The 11,368-nt window shown below is 41.0% G+C and overlaps 1 pseudogene; it reads right to left on the bottom strand.

Moving 5' to 3' along the window:
* Positions 1-3,423: 3,423 nt before the first annotated feature.
* The window catches only part of LOC132882540 (C-type lectin domain family 4 member F-like), a 162,367-nt pseudogene continuing 154,422 nt past the window's right edge, over positions 3,424-11,368 (bottom strand).

Genomic DNA, 11,368 nt, shown 5'->3' with positions numbered 1-11,368 from the left:
TGAGTGGATTCCTCAGAGGTCTGTGTCTGTTTTTGCCAACTAGGTTTCATGGTTATGTATCTTTTTTTTTTAGCACATACAAGTTGAGTATGCACATCAGCCTGTTGGTGAACGACCAGATATACTGCATGATTGGTCCAAAAGTTTTGTTTGACATCTGTGGGCCTGCTATTCATAACAACTAATGTGCTCCTTGAAAATCGAATAGCAAATAAAACAAAAAGTGTTTTTGAGGAGTGCTGAATTATAACCAAAACAAAATAACCAGAAAACCCCAGCTTTTTATTTACTTTGAAGTCATGAGTGACTAAAATTAAGATTAACCAAATGTTTCTATATTTCCTCTTTCCTCATCTTTGAATTTATTCAGTTGTCAGTGTCATTTGGGTTCGCTTGTTCCAAGCCTAGACAGCACAAACTTGCCAACAATGGACCCAGTGGATATCAGTACCATCCATCAGGCCCTTTCCATCCAGGTAGTTATGCTCGGATAACACGAACAGTGCCTCCTGCAGGTCACAGACAGCCACCACACCCTGACCGCCCTTATCACCCAGGTCCAGCCTCAGGTGAGCTGAGCTCCCATGCAGACCAGCCTCTCCAGAGATGCTAACCAGCATCAATCTCATCCCCACAATTGTTCCTACCCAGGGAGCCTTCAGTACCGATATGGCTCCCTACTCTCCCAAGTGGAACCACAGAGCACTCCATGTAGGCTTCCAGAATGGGCTCAGTGACCAAATAAAAGACGAATTGGTGGTTATGGATGACCTTGCAGGATGGGATTCCTTAATTTCCCTGACCACCAGACTGGACAATGTGAAAGTGTTTTATGTATCTGGGGCATTAGAATTTGCTAGGATTCCCGTAGACAGACTTGCTGTGGAGGGTCAGAGATTTTAGGATTCCCATCTCTCTGTTGCCACAGTTATTGATAAATACTTGTTGTTCAGTCAGACTGTGAAAACTTCCCTTTGATCCACTGTTAGCTAGTTTAAAAAGACGACTCTCATTTCAATATTTTATGGGCCACACACAGACATACACACACACACACACACAACTGTTTTAGCTTGCTCCAGTTATTTTTCAGATAATGGTGAATTTGTTGTACTATTTAGTACAACAATTTATGATTGTTAAACTTAGGAGGTATTTTCACACTAAGCTACTTTAAGCTGAGCTGAAGTACACTCAGTTGAAAGGTGTAGAGGACCTTGTGTGTATGTGATCATCTTATGTTTTCCACCACTGATTAACACTGTAAAGGCATTTCGCCCAACAAACACAGACCCAACATTAAGACATAAAATCTTTAAAGGAGATATGCAGAACCTTTATTTTTAAATAAATTTCCGAGGGGATAGTATTTCCATGTTTGACTCTTGTAAGCTGCATAAATGGGAATAAAATATATATATATTTTTTGAGAGTTAAAATCGACCACAAAGTTTGCATTTGAGCTGAGCCAGCCAGCCCTGAGTGTGTGACGTCACTGTGATAACCGGCTTTAAGGCCGAGGCCAGTACCAGTTCACCCAATACGCACACTACCCACGTTGCGTAGGGCCCCGCAAACTCATAGAGGCCCCGTGGGGGGGGGGGGGGGGGGGGGAGACACATGACGACGTGACTGTCCGTCACGCTGCTCGTGCACTTCAGATTCCCAGTGCATATGCATCAACCTAGCAAGATGAAGCGGAGTTATCCCTCGGGGAGTGAAAAAAGGAAAAAGAAACCACATGAAAATGAATAGCGGGAACAGCAGTCAGGTAACTCTCCTCTCCGGGTGGGGGAGTGGGAGGGACGGGGCTAGTCGGTGTTTGACCTACATAACAGGGCGGTGAGCCCTGGGTGAACCCCGGACGGTCTCCGTGTGCATCTTGCTGGCTTCTACAATTTAAGTGTTATATCAATCGTTCTGAGTGTAGTTCATACCTGTCAACCCTCCCGTTTTTCCTGGGAAATCCCTTATTTTGACTTATTTCCCACTGTCTTCCCGTTTTTTTAATTTTCCCGAAAACATCCCGTATTTTCACAATATAAAAAAGTCGGTAGGTCCAGAATTCATGACACGCCTCTGACAGGAGTTTACAGCAGGAAGTCGGGCCATGAATTCATGTCCCTGCCCTCTCAGGCATCAGTAATTACATAACTATGTACAGAGGCGAGGCTGAGCAAGTGATTAGGTCCAGTGTTGCCAGATTGGGCGGTTTCCCACCCAAGTTGGGCGGTTTCAAGTGCATTTTGGCGGGTTTTGAACATATTTTGGGCTGGAAAATGTCAGCAGTATCTGGCAACACTGATTAGGTCTGAGGTGAAGATGGCGATGCTAATAGCTAAGAAAAACATTAGCCTCTCTTTCTTTGATGATTTCAACAAGTGCGTGGCTGGAATGTTCCCAGACTCTTCCCTCGCAAAGAAATTTTCCATGGGGAAAACGAAAGCCTCCCAAATAATCAAAGGTAAGCTACACATGTTTACATTAAGTATGTCCTGGCTAAGACCTCATAAATAGCCTAGTGTAAACTAATTGGTGTATTAACTGTTTTATCCACTCATTGTCTATTTTATTTTCTATCTGAAACGTACCCATTTTAAATCACTCTTGGTTTAATATCTTATATTACTCTCTCTTTTTACATCTAGTTTCTCTTTATTACATCTATCTATCTATCTATCTATCTATCTATCTATCTATCTATCTATCTATCTATCTATCTATCTATCTATCTATCTAGTGTTCCGAGGCCATGACTATGGTAAAACCATAATAAATTGCAATGGAATTAAATTTATTGACTGGTTATATAATGACCTTTCTTATTTTAACATAAGATACGTATTTTAGCCCTTAATTTGGGAAATAACTGGTACCACTGAAAGCAAATAAAAATAAATGTATAGTTTATTCACAAATGCACTCTATAAACCATAAGCATATTGGGTTTGTGTCTTGGCTATCACCAACATGCACCAGAGTACAGGAAATCACAAATACTAGATAGAAAATTGCCCCCCATTCAACTACACACCCACTTTTGGTGAAGGGTATGACTTTCCGAAATTTTCCCTTATTTTGAGTTAAAAATCTGGGAAATATCCCTTTTTTTCAAACCTCAAAGTTGACAGGTATGGTGTAGTTACAACTGCACTTATACAAAATGGAAAGTAATGGATAAATATTTACTAAGATTGAATTTTGTTTGCTTGGATAGTCCACAGGCAAATATAGATGCAGATATATTAGTGAATCAATAAAACTCGTGAAATATTATGACAATGTTGCTATATAGGCTAAATAATAATCTAAATCACCTACATTTTAAGTACAGTATCTGAAGGTAAAACAAGTGCAGCCAATTTAACGGAGCTGAATTAATAGTAGCCTTATCTATATTTTACAGGTGCTATGCTTAAGTTTCTAACAAGCAGCAGAGAGTCCAGCCAGTGGAGGGACAGAACCAGATAGGACAGGCACAGATGAGCCACCTTCAACCAGCACAGATGAGTCATATGCAGCTGCCTCAGCCAGTACAAGCAGCAGCACAGGTCCAGTACAGCCACCGTTGTCAAGTACAGACACGGGGGAAGAACAGGCAGCCTCGGCCACTATTCACACAACCACGTGTACACAGCAAGCATCAGAAGCTAGCTCAGACCCTAAAGCAACAGTCTCTGCTCCACCAAATGATCCAGCAGACTGGCCCCCAGTCTTAATGGACTGTATGCGGACTGAGTTAGTGCGCAGAGGTCCATTCAAGCCAGGAGTAGATTTTTCTTACCCCAAAGACAAGTCCAGAAGAGGGTTCCATCCAGGATTATTACAGAGATGGCTGTCAAATGGTGAAAAGATTACCAGGAGCTGGCTTTCATACCCTGTGAAAAACAACGCTGTGTATTGTTTTTGCTGTAGGCTCTTTTCCATAAAAAAACACAAAATAATAGGAGAAGGTGTTAATGACTGGTCAAATACCAACGCCATTCTGAAGCAGCATGAGGGTAGTCCTGAACACACAAGCAATATGATTAAGTGGACATTTTTAATGGTGATTAATTTGTTACACATTTAGTTCGATTTGATTTGGTCTGATTTGGTCTGTATTTATTTGAAGTTAGACCAACAGGTGGCGACACTAGTGCAATATGTTGGGGGGGGAGTGGAAGCACTGGGTGTCAGATGCGACTGTTTAACATTTTGGGGTTCAGTTAAGAGGGCCCCTTAGCAGAATTTTGCCTAGGGCCCCATGGAGGTCTGAACCGGCTCTGGCCGAGGCCTTTGACAGCTATAGACCAAAGTCATATCAATACAAATTTATGGTGAAAGTAAGAAATCCCGTTACCGACTTGCTCAACCAAGATTGATTTGACTTCATTGATTGTGGGTTGACTCTCATTAAAACAGGATAGGTGTTATAACTTATGCAACATACATGTACATGCATGCATTTTCACTGATAAAACGTAAAAGGCTAATTAAATAATCAGATGAACTGAGACAATCACATTCTGAAGCTAATTAAATAATCTTATACCAGTAACTTAAATACACAATACAAGTTACATTTATTAATCTAAATGCAGGTAAACATGTTGTTTTTTTAATCCAAATGAGAGTCGGAGCTTACCTGTCTGTGTTCTCGCTTCTTGAAGGCTGATTTTGTGGCCAATTGTTTTTTAAACAATCTGACTTTCAGTTGTTTGTTCAGTACTCTGTTCATTTGCTTCTTTCACGTAAGGGTGAGATGGCAGCAATATCCAGTTTAGAAATAAGAGGGCTGGTCCTACTCATTCATTTTTCTTCATACTGTGTGTTCCGCCATTACTCCTGGGCTCAGGCAATTACTAAAAGCCGGGACGGTACGGGATGTCACCGGTTTTAGCAACAACTGCAGGGAGGTCACTGCCCGAGCGATATGTCCCATCCCGTTCTGTCCCGGGTTTTAGCAACAATCCTCGGCTCACTCCGGGAGGACTGGTGCAACTGAACTCGCTTTCCTTTTTAAAAATAAATAAATAAAATAAATACTTTCTTTCTCTTTAATTGTTGGTACTGCACCCTCTTTCAATACGAGCTTATAGCCAACGCTCCTCAACAGATCAGAGGTCTTGTATGAGTCTTCAGTAAAATGTGCAGAGGAGAGACCACTTTGTAGGTGCCCAATGTGCCCGTGAACTTCTCGCAAAACGCGTCCGAATCTTTGCAGTTTGAACATTCTTGGGCCATGAATGCAACATAAATCCAGCTTCTGTCATGTTGCTGCACCGGCCAGCAACACATCTACGTGGCATGGCGATAAATTGGCTCAAAATGGAGGATCGGAGTTGCAGTCAGCTCTGTGTTTTAGTATAGTGGAAATGGTGATGAGACCGATAGCCTTCCTGCTGTGACGTTACGGACGTCGAGGTCATTCACTCAGACCGCTACCTCTATAAATCACTTTAATCATAAAAATTACTATATTAGATTTATTGTTAATGCTTAAAACTATTCCTGTGCCATTCCTGAGGTTTTAAGGCATTTATAAACGAAAGTGAGGCCATGGCTTTGCGTATATGCGTTAAAATGCTGTATGGTAAACACAAGTCTGTTTTCTTTTGAAAAATAGTAGGAAGTATGTTTTAGCCAATGAGAAGTCCCATGTTGGGCAGCTAATCAGAAGTCTGTCTATCTAAACAAAGAGATTCCTTTTACAATGATTTTAATAGGAGCCACCATTTTGTTTTGGGGCAGTCCTAGAGCGGGTCTCCCAAAAAAGGGACACAACATAACTTATGGAGGGAACTTAGACTTCAGTGTTTTTTTCCGGAAATCACTCACTGCTTGCACTGGTTCTGTGCAATAAAGGCATGTTAAGGCAACTTCTTTCACATAATTATATTTTTTGGCTACTTTTGAAGTGCAGACTTTGATGACAATAGCCTTTGGGAGTATTGTAAGGAGAAGCAAGGCTGCTTCTAGCAGTCAAAAGTCCCACATTTCTGGTCACCTCCTACTCCAGCCAACCCCTCTCCCTCTCCTTCACCCCAGGGTTCCTCTGGTTCTGTGGAGGACAGCCCCATATGGACAGTTGAAAGTCACACTTGGAAGACACTCTGGACACTTATAGTAACACTTTTTTGTGGCTGGGGACTACAGTTGGCTTGCTGACTTTGGGACTGCAGTTGTCATGAACAGTTTTGCACTCGGGTTTCCGTTAATGAAGAGTTGTAACATCAACGAAACTGACTTCATGTTAAAACTGTTAATGTTATAGTCATGTTGTCTGTTGTCCAGGTGAGGATGGGTTCCCTTTTGGGTCTGGTTCCTCTCGAGGTTTCTTCCTTGTGTCATCTGGGGGAGTTTTTCCTTGCCACCCTCGCCACGGGCTTACTCATTGGGGATAGATTCGGGATAAAATTGGTTCATGTTGGGGGCGCCGTGGCTCAGGTGGCTAAGGCGCCATACCATAAATCCGGGGAACTGGGTTTGATTCCGACCCGAGGTCATTTCCCGATCCCTCCCCGTCTCTCTTTCCCGCTCATTTCCTGTCCTGTCTCTACACTGTCCTATCCAATAAAGGTGAAAAAAGTCCCAAAAAAAAATTGGTTCATGTCTTTGGTCATTCAGATTTTGCAAAGCTGCTTTGGGATAATGTCTATTGTTAAAAGTGCTATACAAACAAACTTGACTTGGTTCCACCACTCCTAGCACCCTTGACAAGGAACCCATGCAGCTTGGCCAGGCCCACCTCTCACCCACAGAGCATTCCCAGAGGCTCAGGGTCAGGTTGTACCTCTACTTTAGGCAAGCTGGCCACCTTCTTCCTGCCTGTCACCCCTGGCCAAAAGGTGAGGCTTCCCAGGTGTGAAGACCCTGGTGAGTGCCAGTCCTGAACCCACTGTCCCCCAGCCTTGCTTGCATGAGTTTGGCTTATATGACTGTGTGCTGGGATGAACATTTGTAAGATAAGAAAAGCAAGAACTTTTTGTGTCACACGAATGAAGGGTGAGCCTACTGCTCTCCACAATCTGAAGTCACATACAGGAACGAGCCATGTCGCTTGGACCACAAGTGAATGTACCATGAGTGACTGTAAAACTGCTCTCACAGTTTTCCCATTAGCCAAAAGACAGATCACAACTTGTGTCTTGAAGAAAACATGCATGTTTGGACTTTTTTTTTGCTGTGCTGCAAGTCAAAGCTTGCACAAGTATTGCACACAACTCCAAGTAGTAGCATGCAAAGCAAATATAACCAGAATGATACTATCACAGACGTAGCTAATGCTGAAGAAGGCTACAGACAAAGAACAGCTAGTCAACTAAATTAATCTTACAAAACCTGGATGTCCCTGACACAGTGATGCAAACATGGAGAGATCTATCCTTCCAGTTTCTTTGGGTCAGAGACAATGTGCGATATCAAAACCATCATGTTGGCTATCATGGAAACTTATCCTCTGTGGGGATAATCCATCCATCCATTATCTGTAGCCGCTTTATCCTGTTCTACAGGGTCGCAGGCAAGCTGGAGCCTATCCCAGCTGACTATGGTTCAGTTCAAACTACAAGCCTGATTCCAAAAAAGTTGGGACAAAGTACAAATTGTAAATAAGAACAGAATGCAATAATTTACAAATCTCAAAAACTGATATTGTATTCACAATAGACCATAGACAACATATCAAATGTCGAAAGCGAGACATTTTGAAATTTCATGTCAAATATTGGCTCATTTGAAATTTCATGACAGCAACACATCTCAAAGTTGGGACGGGGCAATAAGAGGCTGGAAAAGTTAAAGGTACAAAAAAGGAACAGCTGGAGGAACAAATTGCAACTCATTAGGTCAATTGGCAATACATCATTAACATGACTGGGTATAAAAAGAGCATCTTGGATTGGCAGCGGCTCTCAGAAGTAAAGATGGGAAGAGGATCACCAATCCCCCTAATTCTGCGCCGACGAATAGTGGAGCAATATCAGAAAGGACTTCGACAGTGTAAAATTGCAGAGAGTTTGAGTATGTCATCATCTACAGTGCATAATATCATCAAAAGAGTCAGAGAATCTGGAAGAATCTCTGTGCGTAAGGGTCAAGGCCGGGAAACCATACTGGGTGCCCGTGATCTTCAGGCCCTTAGACGGCACTGCATCACATGCAGGCATGCTTCTGTATTGGACATCACAAAATGGGCTCAGGAATATTTCCGGAGAACATGATCTGTGAACACAATTCACCGTGCCATCCGCCGTTGCCAGCTAAAACTCTCTAGTTCAAAGAAGAAGCCGTATCTAAACATGATCCAGAAGCGCAGATGTCTTCTCTGGGCCAAGGCTCATTTAAAATGGACTGTGGCAAAGTGGAAAACTGTTCTGTGGTCAGACGAATCAAAATTTGAAGTTCTTTATGGAAATCAGGGACGCCGTGTCATTCGGACTAAAGAGGAGAAGGATGACCCAAGTTATCAGCGCTCAGTTCAGAAGCCTGCATCTCTGATGGTATGGGGTTTCATTAGTGCATGTGGCATGGGCAGCTTACACATCTGAAAAGACACCATCAATGCTGAAAGGTATGTCCAGGTTCTAGAGCAACATATGCTCCCATCCAGACGACGTCTCTTTCAGGGAAGACCTTGCATTTTCCAACATGACAATGCCAAACCACATACTGCATCAATTACAGCATCATGGCTGCGTAGAAGAAGGGTCCGGGTACTGAACTGGCCAGCTTGCAGTCCAGATCTTTCACCCATAGAAAACATTTGGCGCATCATAAAACAGAAGATACGACAAAAAAGACCTAAGACAGTTGAGCAACTAGAATCCTGCATTAGACAGGAATGGGTTAAAATTCCTATCCCTAAACTTGAGCAACTTGTCTCCTCAGTCCCCAGACGTTTACAGACTGTTGTAAAGAGAAAAGGGGATGTCTCACAGTGGTAAACATGGCCTTGTCCCAACTTTTTTGAGATGTGTTGTTGTCATGAAATTTAAAGTCACCTAATTTTTCTCTTTAAATGATACATTTTCTCAGTTTAAACATTTGATATGTCATCTATGTTCTATTCTGAATAAAATATGGAATTTTGAAACTTCCAAATCATTGCATTTCGTTTTTATTTACAATTTGTACTTTGTCCCAACTTTTTTGGAATCGAGGTTGTAAACTCACCCACCCACCCACCCCCCTACCAAAAAAAAAAAAAAGTCACAGAATCTGGCTTTAGGATTGGCTGAAAGAGAACCACCTCTTCTAATCATGACATTAAAAATCTCTTTTTTTCCTGTCTTGGAAATAACTCAAACATTTGTGCTTCTACATCCAGCAGGTGAGTATTACTGAGCAACGATTCGATTTTTGATTCAGTAAAACTGTAATTATAAGTAACATGTTTCAGAACTATATTGCTGTGCAGAGAACATAGCCAATTTTGTTTCCTTGGACCCCAGTGATAGATTGATATTTTGGGGGGATTTGAACTCACAAGGCTGAACAATGTATCACATATACCTTTTGGATAATCTTTTTTCTTTTCTAGGTTGGCAATTGCAAATAAAACTGAGCCAGATTTATTTTGTTGTTGTTTTTCTATGTTTAATCTTTTCAGCCCCTCTCTGTAAGGACCTTTTTGTGTAAAATAGCAGAGAGCAGGGTTGATTGGCACATTTTTCACTCTGTCAGATTTCCCTGGTGAACGGTCAAACCAGCACCAAAAAGGTTAACCCTCTGGGGTCAAGAGCTTCACTGGCAAAGCTCAGCATGTTTAGAATGAGTAGGTCATGTGTTTAGATAAATATCTTCGAGTTTTTCATCATACAAGCATGATAAAGATATTGACAAACTTTATACTTTACACTTTCCTATGTGCCCACTAAAAAAAAAATCAATCAGTAAATGCATGTTCACAAATAATTTTATTCATAATTAGTCATGTTGTGCACTTGTGCCACATGCAACTGGATTACTTAGCACAAATTTAAAATGGATAGCTACAAAGCATGAACTGACAAATATAAATAACTGGAGCATTTTGATTTTATTCAAACCAAAACCAGAAAGCATAAATGTTTTATGGAATTTCTGTGCATTTTTAAAAACTAAACAACAGGTTGATTAGCATGTGTGTGCATCAGTGTGGGTGTGTATGTGATATGTATGTATGTATTTTTTTGTGTGTGAGAGAGAAACTTATATTTAGGCACTGTCTAAAAGTGGAGCTCCTGATGAGTGTAAAATGTGTTAGTAAATAATCTCATGCTATTTTTTAAAAAGCAAATTAAGAATAAGCAGTGGATTAAAAAAAAGCATTTATCTTATGGAAATAAAGATACAAATTTCGTTGTCCAGTGGGTGAGTGTTTGAGATGTTGCCTTGCACTGCCAGGGTTCCCTGCATTCGCAAAAATCAGGTTGATGCTTTACCATATTCTCTTCAGTGTGGAGCTTCACTATAAATAACTTAAGCATTTAAATCAAACCAGAAAACATAAACATGCAACAGAAGTTCTGCTAATTTTAACCAAATAACTGTGTGTGTGTGTGAGAGAGAGAGAGTGAGTTAGCCAGCAAACATCACTCACCACAGATGTTAATTTAATTTCAAAATATAGCTGATCCCAATCTCCATCAGCAGAACTTTTATATTTTCTATATCTCTAACACAGTTATGTATTTATAAATAATATATACAATATATACATAATGTATTTATTGGGGGGATGATTTTTTTTTGACACTGCAAAAGTGTAAAGTTGTTCTCACCTCAACAGTTGGTGACGTCCAGATGTTTTCACTGAATGGATGTGTTCAGGTCCAGAAGGCGAACGTTTTATAATGTTAGGTTTTTGTAGCCGCACCCTCTAGTGGCCTGGGAATTCACTGTGTGCCAAATAACCACTGAGTCAACAACATATATTTAATTTCTCCTAATAAATCCCGCTAAATCCTACATAGTGGACCTTTAATGGCTAAACTTGGGTGAATAAAATTTTTTTGAACGCTGCAGCACCCTCAGAACCCCTATTTCCCACAGATATGTTTGTAGCCAAAACTAATGCCTGAGTTTTGCTGTTATAGGAAATTGTTCAACACATTCTGACCAATCAGAATCAAGAATGCAATAGTGTGATGGTATAAAATACTACATTGCAGCATACTATGATTGCAGTATGGCACATTGATTTTTTTGCAGCTTTACAAAGTGTCCTTCGTCTTTCCTCTTATTTTTGTTTCCTTTTCCCCTCCAGAAAAATTACCTGTCAAGCAGAAAACAAAAATCCAAAATGGGAAAAACAGAACAGAAACTAACCTTGTTACTGTTGTTCATCATTCTCATTGGATGGATTCAGGGAGCGGAAACCGGGACAACACACTACAGCTCCAGC

This window comes from Neoarius graeffei, chromosome 3 (assembly GCF_027579695.1).
Source record: "Neoarius graeffei isolate fNeoGra1 chromosome 3, fNeoGra1.pri, whole genome shotgun sequence".
NCBI lineage: Eukaryota > Metazoa > Chordata > Actinopteri > Siluriformes > Ariidae > Neoarius > Neoarius graeffei.
The sequence above is the reverse complement of the archived record's forward strand: the minus strand, read 5'-3'. Positions and strand labels throughout refer to the sequence as shown.